The 21,313-nt window shown below is 41.7% G+C and overlaps 1 pseudogene across 1 annotated transcript in view; it reads left to right on the top strand.

Moving 5' to 3' along the window:
• The first annotated feature begins 1,553 nt into the window (after positions 1 to 1,553).
• LOC149140402 (serine/threonine-protein kinase GRIK2-like) overlaps positions 1,554 to 21,313 on the top strand; it is a 367,198-nt pseudogene continuing 347,438 nt past the window's right edge. Inside the window, exons 1-3 of the transcript XR_016264171.1 lie at positions 1,554 to 1,835; positions 2,182 to 2,606; positions 2,757 to 2,786. The product of XR_016264171.1 is annotated as a serine/threonine-protein kinase GRIK2-like (transcript). The remainder of the gene's footprint in view (positions 1,836 to 2,181; positions 2,607 to 2,756; positions 2,787 to 21,313) is intronic.

Genomic DNA, 21,313 nt, shown 5'->3' with positions numbered 1-21,313 from the left:
AAACCCCAGATACACAGGCCAATGGTTAGAATCATCCACGCAAATGGAACTCGACCTACAAATTTAAATCCAAACCAGGGAATAGAACCCGTGCCACATAACACATTTTACCAATTTTTGGCAAATTTGTAGCCACCTCTCACTCCAGGCATGAATTTTGGACCTGCATGATGCTTAACTATGAGCCACATCGATTATCTGATAACATATTTCTAGTGATTTTCTTTTAACTTTTGGATTATCATGCCTAACCCTTAACTCCCTTTGAATTAATTACATCTGGAATAGGTTTATTTGTTTGAAAGTATCACTAGGTTCCAAATTTCAAATAGTCTTCAATAAAGAGAATATAAAGGCTTACAAAGTCTAAGGAATTAAATATCTCATGAAAGAGGTACATACCTACACTAACAACATTATAAAATATTTGGATCGAGTAATTTCATGGTCTTTTCATTTTGACATATTTTGGGAATTAAAATGAGGTGCATTTAAATAGCCACATTTTTTAGTAGTTCATGATGATATAATTTTACGAGTGTAATAAGTCTTTATCATTTATGATGCTTAATTAGACATACACATGGGATCATTATGAGACTTGCAGTTTCAAATATTCTAGATGACTAAAGGATATCTTTAATTTAATTTAACACTCATTTAGATCATTATCATAATATTATCTCAAGAAGTGTTTGTTAGCTATAATCTTTTATTGAAAAGTATCTAAAAAGGTAAACAAACGTAAATAAAAACTTTAAAGGTTAATGATTTTGAGGCATAAACATGCTAAACTCAATATAATATGTTTATGGTACCTCTAGAGAGACACATTATTTAACACAATTTTCTCCTTTTTCCAATGGTGATTTGCTTGTATTTGAAATGGAATTAATGACATAATCAATTCATCATAACCTATAATTTTATTGGTATTGGTTTGAACATTGGCCATCACTCGAATGTTATACCATTTTCTAGTAACAAATTGATAGTATACCATTGGTATTGGTTTGAACATTGGCCATTATTGAAATGTTATAGGGTTTTCTAGTAACAAATTGATAGTATACAATAGATTTAAAAATTATTTTCTCATAGTTTGTAAACTAATTGATTTAAATTCAAACTTTTATTTCACACTTGGTTAAATGTTGGAAGAAAATACTCGTTTTATAGTAACCAATATTCTATAAACAATTTTCATAGCCAATGTCACATAAACTATTTTTACTCTGGTAAACATTAAAATATCATTTCATTTTATTTCATAACTCTTTTATTATTTTTCTCTCTAATTTACCTATATTTAAACTTAATTTACTTATATTTAAAGTAAACCGCGTCGAATACTACTTATATTTAAACTAAACCGCGTGGAATACTTACTATGGATCACTTGTTTTTAAAATGTTATGCCTACCATGTTCGGCACCTGTTATTTTCCATGTCGTTACAGTCGGTCATTAAAAATATTGTGGGTCCTTGTTTTCAATATAAAATTAGTTACTGCATGCCCCCTTGTTTTTTCTTGTTTCTACGGGCATGCTTTTTCTTGTTTCTACGCCACTGTATTTGTTGGACCACTGTATCATCAATTTTATTAACATTTTCGCTTTTGCATTTTCTGTTATTCCTCTGTTTGATTTGATGGGTGAATTCGTCTCTAGATGTTTACCGTGGTTACCAACGAAGACCAAGTTTACGTATCAGTCTAATCTCCATGAAATCCGAGAAGAAATCATTATTAATCCATGCAGAAGACATGGGCACAACATTTCAGTGTGCACAACTCTCTGATTTCTTTTTGCATATTCTATGAGGTTAAATCCAGGGTATGGACTTTGGTTTTGTGCTTAGAATGAAGAATTATAGTATTGTAATTTTCTAGCCGCTCAGGTGCTCACATGCTTTACTTTTAGCATATGTATTAGCTGGGGATTATGTGGTAGCCACTAGATTCAGATCTATGTTTAAGATTACTGCGATATAAGACGGCTTGTGCAGGATTTCGAACAACTGATGACGACAATAATTCAAACAATTTGTTACATTTCCTTTGCAATTACATCGAGAATTGTTGTTTTGGCCTGTTGGTTGACTAGATTGAACTTTCTTTAAGTAATCTCTTCACAGTATTCTATCTGGATTTCCTCACTTATTCCTATGTCCTCTTTACAGGGCTCTACCCCATATGCAATTACTCGTTTGATCATTTACAAGGTTCTGTTTCATATTCAAATATTCATTTGGTCTTTCTGTAACGTTTAGTGCCATACCGTACACCGGGATATTGAATACCTTCATCGAAAACCATGGGATTTACTTGTTTTGGAATTCTGAGAAGCAATTCTAAGAAAAGTCTCAAAGTAGGAGCGATTCCCTTTGGCAAAGGCACATCGCAGGAGCATTTGCGTAAGTGCACCCCTGAAGAAACTCTGAATGCTGAACAAAAGGGAGTAAAGAGTTCACCGCTCGCTCAGTCCAAAAGAAATGACGGACACTGCAGAAACTATACGCGAGTTCAACTACCCTTGAAAGACAGTCATGTCAAAGCTGCTCAGACATGTTCTGTCAAAGAGACCCACTATTTGGTTCGGGATGAGGTATGGTCTCTATAAGTATATTTGAAGTTAATTCTCCGTTTTCTTGTCTCGGAGTTCATGGCTTTTGATTCTTCTAATTTGGCTGCATGGTTGGTATTTTGGAATTCTCCTGCTTCACGAGGTATTGATCAAAGATGGAATTCATACCAGGGATCACATTTGTTGGGATGCATTTCAAATGTAAGACATTGTGAGACTAAAAACAATTATGCTTTAGACTGTCATATTACTTACAAAGTGAAGGGCTTCCCTCAGCAGAGCCTCTCATTTGCAAAATCAAAGTTGGTTTTTGGCCTTCAAATACTCATCGATAAGTTGCCTCCAAAATTCTAACTATCAGGAACTAATTGGGAAATGGATCCATTTAGCTCTAACCAAGCAAATTTTGATAGAATTGATTAGTTTCGAACTTCCTACACATGTTCCTAATATTTTGAATTTCAGTGAACCAGACTTACTTTTCATTTGAAGTGCATTCTTTGGGGCCTGCTAGAAGTGAATTCCTTCTAATAGTGCAGCTATTTTGTCCGTAAATTCAATGGTCTTTTCAACAATTAAATTAATCCACATGTTCATCATGTGGGCATTTCGTGACTTATGGCTACTTTGTATGCAACATGCCTTGGGCTGTTGGCTCAACCATTTGAGCTTGGCTGTTGGCTCAACCATTTGAGCTCACTGTTGATGCTAGTGAGCCCCAATTCACACACACACAAATTTATATATCACAACCACTGAGAGTTAGTTTAAGTGGTTTGACTTTCCATGTCAAATCCATATTGGCCAAGGAGGTTGAATCAACTTGCATCCTTTGGGGTTAGGCATAAATGTATGTTGGTGGCATTTATTATAGGATCCATGAAATATGATGAAGCACCTAGAGGGTTTCTCCAAAGAAAAACTATTCTATTGTACTTAATGCATAATCTTTTTTGTATTTTTGTAACATATGTGTGTGTGCGTGAATCAATTTTCCATAAAGAGGCATCCCCCAGGGGTGGTGCTCCCCGCATTGAAGCACACATATACACAAACATATGTACACAGACATATACATATGTGTGTTTGTCAATATTCCATGGGGATGTGTTCCCTAAGGTGGGGGGCGTGCTCCCCATGTTTCCCACACTCCTAGGATGGGGGGTGGCTGGGGCTACATTTTACTACATCTTCCTTTCGGGGAACACTTGTCACTCTTTACTATTTTTGAGTTTGAGTAATTTCAATTTTACAAGTTTCAGACTTCAGTATCTACTAGTACTATTAAATTCTAGAATGATAAATTTAAATAAATGTATTAATATTTTACTATTTCTATTTCATTTATGGTTTATGAATTAATGCATTTCATGACTGAATCTGAATCTGAATCATGTTTATCTCATTTACAAATTTCAATTTAATACTATTTTACTGTTATTTGTTTAGTATTTACATTGTACAATGATGAATTTGCATGGAATGAATTGTTATTATTGGGATTTTATCATTATCATTATTATTTTTATATTTTTAAAGAAGGGAACCCTTATGTTAGGCACTTCAACGTCCCCCCCTCAACCCTTTGCATTTCCCCAAAATTTGGGGGTGCTTCCACATGTCACCCATTTGCGTCTCCTCACTTTTGTGCCCCCCCATACAAGAAATTTGGTGGAACATTTGTGTAGATATATATTTATACACCAATATTTTAAAAATCGGTAAAGGTCAACTTTGTCAAGTTGACTATTGACCATATTGAGTCAACCATTTGCTCAGTTCAGAGGGTCAATTTGGTATTGAATTGGTTGAGTCGAAGCATGGCTTGGTATCAAACTGGCCCTACTCGACTGAGTAGGTATTGGACCCCACCATGGTGCACCCTGTTACCTACCACCAGTGGGTGACACCCATAGGAGAATTTTTTCTTCTAAATTTGACTTCAGCCAACAGTCAGTAGCCGCTTGCATCCACCAAATAGCTCGATGTGCCAACATTCTCCGCCACCTAAGCCAACCATTATGTGTCGTCGCCCATCTGTTATGATTGTATGTTTGAAGGTGGGCCTTCCAACCCCGAAGGTATGGCTTTTCATTATGTAATTGAGTGTTTTTGCTTGCTTATCATGGACACATTTGGACATGGATTAGTGGGGGGATTCAACAGAAAGAATAGGCTTGGTTTGTTCTCTCGTCCCCTTGTCCAATTTGGTGGTTAGTCTTGTATCCTAGTCTCGTGGGATCTCCTTTATTGGCTACTAGCTTTAGGAGTGACACTACATGGGAAACCCCAATTTTGGCTGCGTGGTCCTGCTTCCCGACAACACATATATCACTCCCTCCACTCATTATAACCCCTTTTTACAAATTTCCCATATGGGTCCACATTTGTCCATTGTGTCCACAAGGAGTTAGCTTTCCCCTCCCCTTGTCCACACTTTCATTTGGGCCTGGAATGATGCCTCAGAAGTTGATGCAACTAAAAGAAAGATAAAAGCATAATTTGGCCACTTACAATAGGAAATGTCCCACAAAATGCAAAAGGTGGTCGGGACATTAAAATTTAGCATGTGGGCAAAAGCCAAACATGAGCTCTACCCCTATCATTATGGCCATCAGTTTGGTTCTCGAGGTCCCTTATCTGAGCCCCCTGCATCATTAAGGAACTCATGATTGTCCCAACCCCTGGTGGGCAATGAACTACCCAACCTTAAGGGGGTATTCACTGCTATATCATTCACATCATGCTCTCATTCCCTGGAGCCCCGAGCAGTCATAAAAGAAATATCAATAAGAAGGAAAAATGCATATGAAGAAGGGTGGGAAAATAAAGGCTGGGGTAACTCATGTACCACGATTGCTCCCTCCTACATCTATACACCCAAGTGTGGGTTTCCTTCATTATAGCTACTCTTGTACCATGGCATGTGGCTTGGATCTTTCCCTTGATGCCCCACCCCGTCCATCATTATATCACATGATACCTGCCATATGACAGATGTACCATGGACCTGTCACTCTGTTAGAGGGTGAAACCACCTAATAGGGTCCTTGATTAACCTCCTCCTTGAACCTGGGGACACCTATACATTCTAAAGCCCATTATGGAAGGGCATGCCACTATCAAGTGCCCACTTGGTTCCATGATTTGTAAGCTTGTTACCCACCACCTGTGGGTAGGATGCATAGGAGAAATTTTTTCTCCTAGATGGTCCTAAGTCGGCAGCCAACAACCCCTTGTGGTCACCAGATAGCTCGATGTGCCATTATCTCCGCCACCTAAACCAACCATGTGGTTGTGGAAATCCTTTATCTATTGCAGCAATTGGAAATTATTCTTCTAATTGAAAATTTAATTATGCAATTTATTTGCTACGGCTAACAACGAATAAAATCACAACTGCAATTTCACCATAAAAATACTACGGAAAATAAAATACTGAAAACTGATAAATTCTAACACACACTCAAGAATTTTGACACAGTTATTTTTGGACAATTGTCCCCAGAAAAACACAATGTGGGAAAATCAATGCAGCAGATGAGGGTTTTATTATTATTCTTTAGTAGCTATTCTGAGTACAATAATTTAGATGCCCAACTGGCAATCTAATATGAGGAAAATACTAGCAAAATTATCGTGAGAATTTTCTCTCACCCCACAGTTATTTTCTGCCTCCGAAATTGTCTCCCTAGCCTCTGCGCTGAGCTCCCTGCGTCACCCTCTACATAGAGCTTACACTGGCCCTCTGAGAATTTCAGCCTTACTTCCTTTTGCTCTTTCGGGGACTAAAAACCTTCCTCTCGGAATGCTGCTGCCCTCCTCTTCCACCTGCTACTTACCCTCTGGCACTATCTTCTCTGTTGAGCTACTGCTACTGAGAAAATCGAACTTCCTGGGCAACTGAATATCTGCATTGGTGTGTTCTTCATCACCACATCGACCTCCTCTTATAATCCTCTGTTGGAGCACCAACAGCCAAGATTAAAACTTAATCGATGCTCTGAATCATCTCTGGATCGATCCATGTGAGTTTCTAGATGATTCATGCCTTGACTTAATTAATACTGATTAATTAACCATATTCTCCAAGTTTAGACTTAGGAAATATTTAAAAACTGGTTAATAATCTAATTAAGTCGTTTCTAGGCGGAATTTCCAGATACGATTTCTGGGTTTTGGAGATCTCATGTATACTAGCCTCTCCACCAAATTTCGTGTTTGGAACACATCCGATGCTACAAAAACTAACACTCCCTCTTAGCGAGGAGTGTGTTCTAGTGCTACTGCACACCCTGTAGCAGCACCCTATCTTTGCATCATTTCCTGTCACACTTCTGATGTCTGGCCATACTGCCCACCAACCACTGCGCAAATCTGATATACGCTGCATTTGTGCTGCTGTTGAGCCTGCTGAATTGCTGGCAACACTGCATCTGCATTGCAACTCCCTCTCATCTGTTGCGGCTGCAACTGCAATATCTGCAACTGAAAATCATCCGAAGTAGCCTATCCCTGCTACTAAAATGGGTTCTTCACCATACACATTTGCACTCTAAAATAGATGAACTTGGCTCTCCCTAGAGCTTTCGTGAGTATATTTGCAACCTGCTCTTCTGTGGGAACATACTGTAGCTTAACTGGTCCATGTTGTACACAATCTCTGATGAAATGACATCGAATATCGATGTGCTTCGACCTGTCATGAAAGACTGGATTCTCAGAGAGCTTTATGCAACTCTGATTATTAATGTAGACATTGGTTGCCTCCATCCTCTCCCTGAACAAACTTACTAGCAACTTCCGAAGCCATATAGCTTCACACGTAGTAGTGCTGATTGCCATATACTCTACTTCTGCAGAGTTCAGTTCTACTTACTTCTGCTTCCTCCTACACCAAGAAACCATCCCTGATCCAACACTGAAGCAATACCCAGAGGTACTTTTCCTGTCCACTAAACTACATGCCCAATCTACATCTGTGTACCCATAAAGTTTGATGTCATCCCCTCGAGTATATCTCAACCCATACTCAACTGTGCCATGAATATACCTCAGAATATGCCTCGCTACTGCCGATGTACCCTCTTTGGCTCTACCATGAACTGACTTAGGGTATTGACTGCGAAGCAGATATCTGGCCTAGTGTTGACCAAATACATGAGAGACCCAATAATCTGTCTATACAAGGTGGGGTCGACATCCTTGTCATTTGATGCATCTATCTTCTTCCAGTTGGTGATCATGGGCGTAGACATGGGTCTGCAATCCTGCATTTTGAACCTCCTCAAAATGTCTGTAGCATATCTTCCTTGCCCAAGGAAGATCTCCCTATCCTTCTGCCACACTTCCAATCCTAGGACATAGTGCATCAACCCCAAATCCTTCATGTCAAATTCTGCTGCGAGGTTCCTCTTGCAGTTCTCTATGAGCCCTGATGATCCTGTCAAAAAGAGATCATCCACATACAAAACTAGAATGAGTGACTCACCTCTACCATCAAATAGTAAAGGTTCGGATTTGCGTCACTCTTGACGAATCCCATCTGCTGCAAGTAGCTGCAAATTCTACCATTCCATGCCTTCTTGAGTCCGTATAGAGCTTTCTTCAATCTACACACATGAGTGTGCCTCTCATGAGTCTCAAAGCCTTGTTGCTGTTCTACGTACACTTCTTCCTCTATCACCTCGTTCAAGAAGGCTGTCTTGACGTTCGTCTGGTGAATTTTCCATCCCATCTGAGCTGCCAGGGATATAACTGACCGGATAGAAGTGTATCTGGAAACTGGGGCGAAGGTCTCCTCATAATCTATCCCTTCTTTTTGTGCATACCCCTTTGCCACGAACCTAGCCTTGTATTTTTCCACACTACCGTCTGCCACATATTTGATCTTATAGATCCATCTAGAACCTACAACAGATCTATTTTCCGGCCTTGACGCTACCTCCCAAACATAATTCGTCATGATAGAGCTATACTCTTCTGCCATGGCATCTACCCACACTTGATGTTGTGCAGCCTCCTGAAAGCTGGAAGGTTCTGCAACCTAAGCCACCAAGGCTTGGTACTTGTCAGGGTGTCTGCGCTGTCTTTTGTTCTTCCTAGGAGTTCCAATAAATTCCTCTGCATCTCTCAATGTTTGACAAACCTCTCTACTGGCTCAACCACTAGTCATGGAAGGTTCAACCAAATCCTCCTCATCCTGCATATGCTGCTCCTTTGGTTGAGAAATCCCAAAATTTCCTGCACTTGAGGAAACACTGGTACTAGTCACAGTACTCGATCCTTGTGACTGTCCTCCTGCCTGTCCCATTGGCTGCCCCTGTTGCTGGACCAAAGGAGCTTCTGTTGATTGATTCTGATCACGTGCAGGCATCTCATGAGACCTCCTGAAAGCTCGGTCCCCTATGAACTTCACGTCTCGCCTTACTACAATCTTCCTATTGCTAGGAATGTAGATATTGTATGCCTTTGAGGTTTCGTTGTACCCAACGAAGAACCCCTTCTTTGCAGTTTGATCCAGTTTGGTACGTTTATCATTTGGCACGTGGCAATAAGCAACGCTGCCAAATTTTTTGAAGTGGCTAACTTCTGGCTTCTTCCCTGTGAAGACTCCTTCTAGCGTTTTCTTCCCCAATGCTCTATGAGGAGTCCTGTTATGAATATATACTATTGTGTTACATGCCTTTGCCCATAGAAATTTGGGTAGATCCTAGTCATATAACATAGCCTTTGCAGCTCCAACAATGCTTTTGTTTTTTCGCTCTGCTACACCATTCTGTTATTATATTGAGCCATCCATTCCCTCTTGATTCCTTCCTTCGCACAAAAATTTGTGAAGTCTTTCTCAATATATTCTCCACCGTTATCTGAGCGAAGCACCTTGATCTTCTTCCCTGTCACATTCTCCACAAGAGCTTTAAACTCTCTGAAATGATTGAAGACCTCATCTTTGGTCTTCAAGAAGTAGATCCATGTTTTCCTGGAATGGTAATCAATAAAGGTCATGAAATATTCAGCACCGCTGAGAGCTCTAGTGGACATCAGGCCGCACATATCTAAATGTATGAGTCCTAACACACCATCAACTCTGTTGTCACTTCTTGGAAATCCTGCCTTAGCATACTTCCCAATTACGCATCCTCTGCACACACATAGTGTTCTCTGCCAAGTTCTGGAACTCTTGTTACCCTTTCTCTGAGCATCCTGAGTGCTCCATGGTGTAGATGTCCCATTCTCTTATGCCATAACTCATTCAACTCCTTCCCACTGCTATTGTCACTACCTATTAGTGTTGTTACCGCTTAAACTAGCAGGGGACCTAAGGTGGATCCCTAAAGGGCAAATGCTAGGCCAAAGGCAACGAATGGAGACTTAGCCTGCTGTTACTTCAATTAAGGCTCCCTTCTATTTCGAACTTTCACCGATGGGAGGAGACCCGATATATATGGAGTCACTAATGAATGATAAGTCAATGGATATGACTGACCCAAATCCTTTCCTAGAAAAGTTTGAAAGGATGGAGCTTGCTTGCTTTCTAAGTAAGGTACTATGTATTTCTAGGGAAAGGAAGAGGATTTTGAGGGTAGGTTTATGGGAATAGGCTTGTAAAGGAGTTCCCCAATCTCTAAAATCCTTTTTAGAATTAGTATCCTGGATGGTTCTTGAAGAATGGCCTTTAGAAGGAGTAGGGCCAAATGGACCTAGTTTAGGATATGAGGAAGGTATGAAGCAACCAATGATATTCTTACCCTAGACAAAGTGGGGGAAAGGATCAAGAGAAGAATGTCACTTGAAATGTTGTCTTGACCCTATGAGGCACTAGCCTGTGAAAATTTGGAAACCCTGTATCCTACTACAACAACTGATAATATTTCTTCTATTTGTTAAATTCACTGAACAAATTATTTGCAATTTTCTATGACAAATATCGAAACATATACACTGTGGCCTTCACAAAATAAATATTGTAGAAGAAATAAAAACACTGGAAGAATAGATGCACACACACTAATACACCGTTATTTTTGGATTAATGTCCCCGGAAAAACCCAGCTTGGGAAAAATGGTGCAGCAACTGAGGGTTTTATTATTGTGTAGTAGTAAATTTGAGTACAAATCTATCGAAGCTCAAATCTAGCTTTCCATACAAAGAAAATTACTGACAAACATCTAGTGAGCAAAATCTCACTTCCACCGGTGATCTGACACTGACCTTAGCTCAAGATGAGCTACTCCCAGCTGCCTCTGCGTCACCCTACGCAAATCTGCGTCAGCGTTGCTTGGACCGGCGTCTCTCTCACTCTGCTGATCAGTTGCTGCTCTGGAACCTCAATCTTCTGGCCTTTGGGCTCCCACTCCAGCTCCTGCTTTTGAATCTCGACTTCTCAGTAAATACGAATCTCCCTTTGAAGCTTTGCGCTGCCTCTGTGCACTGCGTCAGCGTCTCTATGGAGTATGCTGTCTCTCTGCTATGCACTCACCAGACTGGAAAAACTTCCACTCGGCCTTACTATCCCTGCCCCTCTCTCATTGCTTCGAAACTACTGAATCACCTTCGACAACACAACTTCTACTCTGGAGTTTGATTTCCTAGCAAAATCAATTTCGGGTGGCTCCTAGTGTGTTCTCCAACCCCCATGGAATTTCTTCTTATAATCTCTTGTTGAGGCTTCAATGGCTAAGATTAAAACATAATCGATGGCTAAGATTAACTAGAAATCGATCCATGTCTTCTTCTAGAAGATTCTCACCATGACTTAATTAATACCCTTTAATTAACCAGATTTCCTAAATTTAGACTTAGGAACCATTAAGAAAAAGTTAATTATTTTAATTAAGTCGTCTCTGGGTGGAATTTCAAGAAACAATTTCTGGGTTTTGGAGAATACATGTATTCTTGCCTCTCCACAAATTTTGTGGCTAGAACAAATCCGATGCTACAAAAATCAACAGTCCCTCCGAGCGAGGAATCTGTTCTGGTGCTGCAACCCACTGAAGCAACACCCTGTCTCAGCACAACCTCCTATCACGCTGCTGATGTCTGGTTATTGCTGCCCACCAACTACTGTGCAACTTTGATAAACGCTGCATCCATGTTGCTGCTAGCCATGCTGAACTGTTGCCAACATTGCATCTGTACTGCAACTCTCTCTCCATCTTGCTGCTGCAACTGCAACAGAAAGACATCCAAAATACTAACCCAACTGTGGTCTGTATGATGCATTTGTCACTCGAGTCTTTATTGCTGCTAGACTCCGCGCTGTCACTGAAGCTTCTGCGCTGTTGCTGACTCTACTCTTGCCAACTGCACTACTACCAACTCTACACTGCGCTGCCTAATATTTGACTGCTACTAGCTACTGCATCTGTCACTCTGGCACCTGATTGCTCCAATTGCCACTGGTCCATCTTGCTATTGCATACTATGGGCTCTCGTAGCAAGGTATTGATTCATGAGGTGGACCTCCTTGAGAATCCTGCCCATCCTGTAACTCTTTGGGGCTACAAAACCAAATCACCCCACCTCACCCCTGGAGGTATCTCGGTGATCATGGAAAACTCTTCCTCCAATCTGGAGGACAACCTGTCGATCTCAGCGGATGCAGCATGCTGATCTTGCTTCTCCTCCTTGTCCTTCTTTCTGAGAGGACATTGAGAGTTGTAGTGGCCAAGCTCACCACATCTGAAGCACTTGATCTTGGAAATGTCCTTCTTCCCTTGCTGCTCCTACTGCCCCTGTGATGTGAGGGCTGCATTCTCCTCTTCCTTTACTTGCTTCGTCCCACTGTTGCTGCTGCTACCACTAATGGTGCTCTTCACCAGATCTCGCCTCATCTCCTCTTGCTGCAGATCAGCCCACATACGATCCCAATCTAGCAGTTTTCTTTGCCTAGGATACTCTGGACGAAAGCTTGCCATTCTTAGGAAACATTATTAAGAGCTAATCACACCAACTCTATAGGCTGGGGCACTGACCCTATTGAAGACAGTTGGTCCCAGACATCCTGAAGCCTAGTAAGGAAGGGGTCTATACGCTCCCCTTTCTGCATCCTCGTGCATCTCAGCTTCTCCTCAAGATACATCTTCCGTTGCTCAGAAGATCCTTCGTACATCGTAGCTAGTGCCTCTAACATCTGTCAGGCAGTATCTTTGCCAGCTATGTGAGACACCACGTGATATCGAACCACATCGAGAATCAACCTTTTAGCTTTCGCCATCTCCTTCTTGCACTTCTTAAGCGGATTTGCATCGACGGGTACACATACCACACTATCGATATAAGTCTTGAGATCATGTTCATCTAGAAGGCATGAAATTCTAGCCTTCCTAGTCACATAGTTGGAGGCTCCCTCCAATTGATCTTGATCTCTCAACCCAACAGATGCCATCTCTCAGAAGATGTTGAATTCCTCCTCTTCTCCTCTGCGCAGCTGCTGCCCAACTATTCGCACTCCCTTCTGTAGTGAGAAATTCTGCACACAACTATTGCTGCTCTGCTAGAAAAATTTGAACTTCTTGTCTAGAAGTCCCTTGAGGAGAGAATTCCCTCAGTGTGTGCTCCTCCTTCCTCCCAATGCTATTTGAACTAGCAAATTGCTGCAAAATCTGCGTCCCAGCTGAAGATCTGCTCTGCAAGGAAAATACTGCTGCTCCCTTCTGCCTTTGGTAGGATTTGATCTGGAAAATCTAATTTCTTTGTCGACTCACTCAGAGAAATAGACTTTTCCTCAAACTTCGATCCTCTTGGTCCAAGGGATTGCACTGCCTTAGAGGGTTTCGAACCACTGCCTCTTCAGAGATTCAAACTGCGTCCTTCCTTCTGTGCTGAGCTCTCTGGCTTACAATCTATGCTCTGATACCATGTGAAAATTTGGAAACCCCTAATCCTAGTGCAACAACTGATAATATTTCTTCTATTTGTTAAATTAACTGAACAAATTATTTGCAGTTTTCTACGGCAAATATCGAAACATATGCACTGGAGCCTTCAAAAAATAAATACTGCCAAAGAAATAAAAGCACTCGAAGAATAGATGCACATACACAATAATACACTGTTATTTTTGGACTAATGCCCCTTGAAAAGCCCAACTTGGGAAATTCGGTGCAACAACTGAGGGTTTTATTATTATGCAGTAGTAAATCTGAGTACAAATCTATCGAAGCTCAAATCTAGCTTTCCATATAGAAAAAATGATTGACAAACGTTTAGTGAGCAAAATCTCACTTCCATTGGTGATCCGACATTGACCTTAGCTCAAGATGAGCTGCTCCCAGCTGCCTTTGTGTCACCCTACACAAATCTACGTCAGCCTTGCTTGGACTAGCGCCTATCATGCTGTTGATCAGCTGCTGCTCTCGAACCTCGACCTTCTGGCCTCCGGGCTCCCATCCGGCTCCTGCCTCTGAATTTCAACTTCTCCTCAGCAAATACGGATCTTCCTTTGAAGCTTTGCACTGCCTCTTTTCATTGCGTCAACATCTCTGTGGAGTACGCTGTCTCTCTGCTATGCACTCACCGGTTTGGAAAAACTTCCTCCCGACCTTACTATCCCTGCCCCTCTCTCACTGCTTCGAAATTACTGAATCACTTCTGACAACACACAATTGCTACTATGGAGTTTGATTTCCCAGCAAAATCAAATTTCTGGTGGCTCCTAGTGTGTTCTCCAACCCCCATCAAATTTCTTCTTATAATCTCTCGTTGAGGCTTCAACGGTGTTAAGTTATGGTATGTTCTATGCTTATAACAGTTTACTTCTTTTTCTTATTATATTCCACCGATTAGCAATCACATGTACATAAAGTAAAGTGCAGATAGAACATTAAACGATTGACAGAAAACAAGCCAAGACAAGAGACACAAGATGTGGCGGCTAGCCAGGGACAAACCCCACAATGTGTGGGGAAACCCTTTGATCAAATCTTCTTTTATCTTCAATAATTCAACAGAGAGAAATAGTACAATAAATCTGATTCATATCAGCAGTAGCAAACCCTAGATCAGTAGTATCAGCATTAACGGCTTCATTATCAAACTAGGGCAGACGATATCTCACAAACTGACCGTCGGATTGACTTCATTCCACCACCAAAAGTTTCGGCTTCCAGAGGAGGTTTAGAGGAACCTACAACGCAGTTCAGATGAGGAGATCTTCTAGGCCACGCAAGTCAATCTTTGCTTCTGCAGTTGCAGCTTCAGTTTTAGCAGTTTCCGACTTCAAACTAGGGCAGTCGATATCTTGCAAACCGTTCGTCGGATTGACTTCATTCCACCACCAAAAGTTGCGGCTTTCAGAGGAGGTTCAGATGAACCTACAGCGCAGTTCAGATGAGGAGATCTTCTAGGCCACGCAAGTCAATCTTTGGTTCTGCAGTTGTAGCTTCAGTTTCAGCAGTTTCCGACTTCAAACTAGGGCAGTCGATATCTTGCAAACCGTTCGTCGGATTGACTTCATTCCACCACCAAAAGTTGCGGCTTTTAGAGGAGGTTCAGATGAACCTACAACGCAGTTCAGATGAGGAGATCTTCTAGGCCACGCAAGTCAATCTTTGCTTCTGCAGTTGCAGCTTCAAATTCAACAGCTTCCGGCTTCAGATGTGTGAGAGAGAGAGACCCATTTCAGTGCAGTAGAGAAGAGACTCATATCTGCGCAGTAGAGAGAGAGAGATGTGATGAGATGAGTGAGTCTAAATGAGGAAAAGTCCTCTTATATTTATACACAACGTTGGTGGGTGAATAGATGCGACTGTTGGGCTTCTGAGCCTACATGAGTTGTAGGTCGGCTTGATAATAATTCCATAATCAAAATAAATTCATATCTCCATGAATACTTATCGGAATTGGATGATCTTTATATCAATCCTACACCTCTCGACGAGAGGAATCTAATAAAAATATTATTAGCCATGAATAAGATGACCCACATGAAGTTTTGCCCTGGTTGCCAATTTTAACACTCCCTCTCAACCATGGAGAACTTCATCAGCAATCTGTCTATCGGTTGTTACTATTCATCCATCAAATGCACTGCCTTGTACAGCCTGACCCTTGCCCTGCTCTGCTCTATTTTGCCTGTTCTGCTTTGTCTTGTTCTGCCCTGCATAGATCTGTACTGTTTTGTTCTGTTCTGCTCCGCTCTTGCATTGTTCTGTTCTACTCTGCTTTTGTCCGAATTATGAAGAAGAAGAAATGATCCAGGATGTATCATACTGACTCAAAGTTAGTCTCAGAGTATGTACCACTGGTCCCAGACCAGTCTCAACCAACCCAAAGTCAGCGTCATAGTGAGTACAACTCCAATGGTCCCAGACCAATATCATCCTCCACTGACTCAAAGTCAGTCTCAGAGTATGTACCACTGATCCCAGACTAGTCTCAACCGACCCGAAGTCAGCGTCATAGTATGGTACAACTCCTACCACTGGTCCCAGACCAGTATCATTGATCCCAGATCAATGGAGGTCATCCTAGCGTAGGGAGTACGGTAGTTACAACGATGCGTCCATCGGTACTACTGTGGTCCCTAACTTCATTTCCCTGCTCTTTGATCAGATGAGAGGTACTTCCCATGAGTCCCAGACTGCATGGGTAGGATGCCTCGACAGGAGAACTAATCAATCCTGTCCTCACAGGAGAGCACATCAATCCTGCTACAATTGCCATGGAGAACACATCAATCCAGGCCTCACAGGAGAACACATCAATCCTGCTACAATCGCCGTGGAGAACACATCAATCCAGGCTGCCATGGAGAACACATCAATCCAGGCCTCACAGGAGAACTAATCATCCTGCTACATAGGAGAGCGAATCATCCTGTTCCACAAGAGAGCGAATCATCTTGTCCCACAAGAGAGCGAATCATCTTGTTCCAGTGTGCACCACCAGGGGAGGGTGAGTCACCCTGTGGTCATATGTTGCTCCAGTAGGAACCACAAGCCCTTAGAGCTCCCAGAGCTCAATGTATGCAACATGCAGGACCCTTGTACAAAGGTTTCTTGCCAACTTCAAGTCGTTTTGGAAAATCACAGATTAGATCTTTCCTCGGGGCTTTGACAAGGTGTATCAACCTGTACATCATCTTAATGTGATGGAGCTTCCTTGCTCATCAACTTACCATACTCCAGATGATGTCTATCTGCTAGAGCAATTGACGAATACGGGATTCCTCAATAATCGAATCCCACCTCTGGTTGTTACAGAGAATCACAGTGGTATCCAATGTAAATCCAAACAGCTCACTGAAGAGCTTTCGCAACCAGATTGCCTCACACGAGGTTATGCTAGCAACAATATATCCTGCTTCGGCGGTGCTCAAAGCTACCGACTTCTGCTTCCTGCTCATCCAGGATATTGAGGAAGATCCCAAGGTGAAACAGTACCCGAAAGTGCTCTTACGGTCCACCACACTGCCTGCCCAATCAACATCAGTATATCCAAGTAGTCTCACATCTCCGGCAGTGTATCTTAATCCATGAGAGATTGTGTCCTGAAGACATCTCAGAAGATTCTTGGCATCAATCCAGTGAGGCTCAACCAAATATGAGCTCACAATGCTAACTGCAAAACATATGTTCGGACAGAGGTTCACCAAGAACATCAATGCGAATGAGTTTTTGAAACTCAGAGGCATTTCCCAAGTCTGGTCCGACATCACTACCATATAACTTCTAAAAGTTAAGATCCTCGAGGTAGTCACAGGCTTGCAGTCCATCATACCGAATCTTTCCAATATATTTACCACATATTTTCCTTGAGATAGGAAAATTTCCCTTGGCTTCTGCCACACTTCAAGTCCTTGGTCCTTCATTTCAAATTCAAAAACCATCTCCCTCTAACATTTGTGAATGAGAGGGTTTGCACCTGTTAGAAAGAGGTCATCCACATACAATACCAGTATGAGAGGCTTGTCATCTTCAACCTTAAAGTAAAGGTTAGGATCGGCTTCACTCCTAGTGAATCCCAGCTTCATCAAGTAGCTATCGATCCTCTCATACCATGCTCGGGGTGCTTGCTTCAGCCCATAGAGAGCTTTCTTCAACCTGCATACATGAGATTTTCGATCATAAATCTCAAATTCTTCGGGTTGCTCCACGTAGACCTCTTCTTTGATCGAGCCATGCAAGAACGCAGTCTTGACATCCATCTGATGTAGGTTCCATCCTTGTGAAGCGGCAAGGGCTATGATCGAGCGGATGATCATATATCTGGCAACAGGTGCAAATATCTCATCATAGTCTATACCTCCCTTTTGGGAGAAACCTCGAGCAAAAAAACGAGCCTTATACTTTTCCGTGCTTCCATCTGCTGCATGCTTTATCTTGTAAAGCCATTTGGAAGTAACAACAGTCTTGTCCTGGGGTCTGGGAACTACTTCCCAAACATCATTCTTTATGATAGACTCATATTCTTCGGTCATAGCATCCTTCCATACTTGATGCTTGATGGCATCTGAGAATGACGAAGGCTCATTTTGTATGATCGTGCTCATGATAGTCAAGTATCCTTGATACCTATTAGGTTTCTTACTTTCACGAAAGGTTCCTCGGGGTGCAGCATGTCCTTCAGCATCATCAAGTAACCCCTTAAGCCATGAAGGCCTCTTCCTAGAAGAGGAAGGCTCATATGGAGGAGGATCAATCGGATCCATGGGTTCTTCTACATCAGGCATTGATTCATCATCCTTTTCTTTCGGTTCCCTGGTGTCAGCTTCTAGAGAGCTACTCAAATTCAGTAGATTGTCCACCTTGCTGAGAGCCATATCTTTGTCAAAGGTGACATCATGACTAATCACGACTTCCCTTTGACCGGTGGTGAACATTTCTTCAAGAGTTTAGGAACCCAATGCTTGATGAGGGCATCAATTTTGTACATATACGGCGGTGATTGTAGTTTCAGCCCATAGAAACTTTGGAAGTCTTTGATCATGTAGCATGGCCTGGACAGCTTCCATCATCGTGTGGTTCTTCCTTCCCGCCCCACCATTCTGCTCAGGAGTACGTGGTGTAGTAGTCTCCCTCTTAATGCCAGCCTCAGATATGCCTAAGTGAACCAACTATAATATATCGGAGGTCTTGCTTTGGCTTGAGGGGAATGGTCCCCTTTTGAGCTTTCCTTCGGCACATCCTGGACATACACCTTCTTTCTCTACTTGGAATTCAGGCATCCCTGTTACCATCTGTCTTACATCAGGTAGAGCTTTGTAATGAAGGTGGGCAAACCTCCGATGCCAAGGTTCGGATTGAAGAGTTGTGTCACAAGACATGACACCTAGCAGACTTCCATCGACCTGATATAATGAATCAACACTAAACCCAAGAGTAAAGGCATATTTAACATTATTTTTCCATATACATACCTTGCCATTGCTGAAGGTTACCTTGTAGCCTTTGTCTTCCATTGCTGAGATGGACACTAGGTTCTTTTTGAGGTCAGGTGCATTTAATACATCTGGAATTTCTAGCCTTCTTGAATGGTTTTCCTCTTCCTCGATCCACAGCTCTCCTCTTACCTTTGCTGTTGAATTTGTCATTCCTTTGATTTCCATCAGAGGGATTTTGAGTTGCACCACTGCATACTGTACCATGCTTCTCTAATCATGATTATCATCATGCTGCCCATGTCCATGATCTCATTCATCATGATGCTCATGATCTCATACATAGTGACTTGCTTTATCGCAAATGTAACATCGTCATTTTCTTCCACCCTTAGGTCCAGCCTTTCCTTTTGATTTAGTCCCGGAATTATTTCTTTTCTTTGCATGAGAAGAAAAGGCAGCAGGAGGACCTTTAGGCATGGGCATTTCTAGCACTTCTTCCCTTGTTTCTTCTTGAATGCATCTAGCCATTAATTCCTCAAAACTAGGAATTACATTATAGTTCAGAAGAGTAGTCTTGAACACATACCATTCAGATGATAATCCTCCAAGAGTTGTGAGTGCCATTTCTCTGTCAGTAATAGTTTCCCCAATAGATAGGAGATCGTTCTTGATCTCAGTGATTCTTAAGAAGTATGCTTGCATACTTTCATCTTTACCCTTCTTGATTTCCCTCAACTTATTTCTAAGAAACAAAACTTGATTTGCATCATTAACTTTAAATAAACTCACCAGTCTGTCGTAGATTTCCTTGGAGGTGTCTAGATCAGAGATGTAGGCCACCAAGCGCTTGTCGATAGAGTCCCGGATGATCTTCTTTGTTTTGACTTCTCCATTTTTCCATTTGTTCCAGGCAGCAACAGATGCATTTGATGAAGGCTCAACAATATTGCCTCTTACATGGTCCAACACTCTTTGATCTTCAAGGGTTAGATTGATAGACATCTTCCATCCGTGATAGTCAGCTTTCTCACGGAGCTTGTCTTCGGCAAGAAAGAGTGTTGAGGACCCCATAGTTCTTTTAGGACAGCCTTGCCAATCTTCTCTTCAATGATTGCTCTTGCTCTTGCTCGGGCTTTGCCTTCACCTCAGCTCTGATACCATGTTAAGTTATGGTATGTTCTATGCTTATAACAGTTTACTTCTTTTTCTTATTATATTCCACCGATTAGCAATCACATGTACATAAAGTAAAGTGCAGATAGAACATTAAACGATCAACAAAAAACAAGCCAAGACAAGAGACACAAGATGTGGCGGCTAGCCAGGGACAAACCCCACAATGTGTGGGGAAACCCTTTGATCAAATCTTCTTTTATCTTCAATAATTCAGCAGAGAGAAATAGTACAATAAATCTGATTCATATCAGCAGTAGCAAACCCTAGATCAGTAGCATCAGCATTAACGGCTTCATTATCAAACTAGGGCAGACGATATCTCACAAACTGACCGTCGGATTGACTTCATTCCACCACCAAAAGTTTCGGCTTCCAGAGGAGGTTCAGATGAACCTACAACGCAGTTCAGATGAGGAGATCTTCTAGGCCACGCAAGTCAATCTTTGCTTCTGCAGTTGCAGCTTCAGTTTCAGCAGTTTCTGGCTTCAAACTAGGGCAGTCGATATCTTGCAAACCATTCGTCGGATTGACTTCATTCCACCACCAAAAGTTGCGGCTTTCAGAGGAGGTTCAGATGAACCTACAGCGCAGTTCAGATGAGGAGATCTTCTAGGCCACACAAGTCAATCTTTGCTTCTGCAGTTGCAGCTTCAATTTCAGTGGTTTCCGGCTTCAAACTAGGGCAGTCGATATCTTGCAAACCGTTCGTCGGATTGACTTCATTCCACCACCAAAAGTTGTGGCTTTCAGAGGAGGTTCAGATGAACCTACAACGCAGTTCAGATGAGGAGATCTTCTAGGCCACGCAAGTCAATCTTTGCTTCTGCAGTTGCAGCTTCAAATTCAACAGCTTCCGGCTTCACATGTGTGAGAGAGAGAGACCCATTTCAGCGCAGTAGAGAAGAGACTCATATCTGCGCAGTAGAGAGAGAGAGATGTGATGAGATGAGTGAGTCTAAATGAGGAAAAGTCCTCTTATATTTATACACAACGTTGGTGGGTGAATAGATGCGACTGTTGGGCTTCTGAGCCTACATGAGTTGTAGGTCGGCTTGATAATAATTCCATAATCAAAATAAATTCATATCTCCATGAATACTTATCGGAATTGGATGATCTTTATATCAATTCTACACCTCTCGACGAGAGGAATCTAATAAAAATATTATTAGCCATGAATAAGATGACCCACATGAAGTTTTGCCCTGGTTGCCAATTTTAACA

Source organism: Pinus tabuliformis, chromosome X, assembly GCF_031772625.1.
Source record: "Pinus tabuliformis cultivar Carrire ecotype Pingquan chromosome X, CPIR1, whole genome shotgun sequence".
Classification (NCBI taxonomy): domain Eukaryota; kingdom Viridiplantae; phylum Streptophyta; class Pinopsida; order Pinales; family Pinaceae; genus Pinus; species Pinus tabuliformis.
Note: the sequence above shows the minus strand (reverse complement) of the source record. Positions and strands in the feature narration are given on the sequence as shown.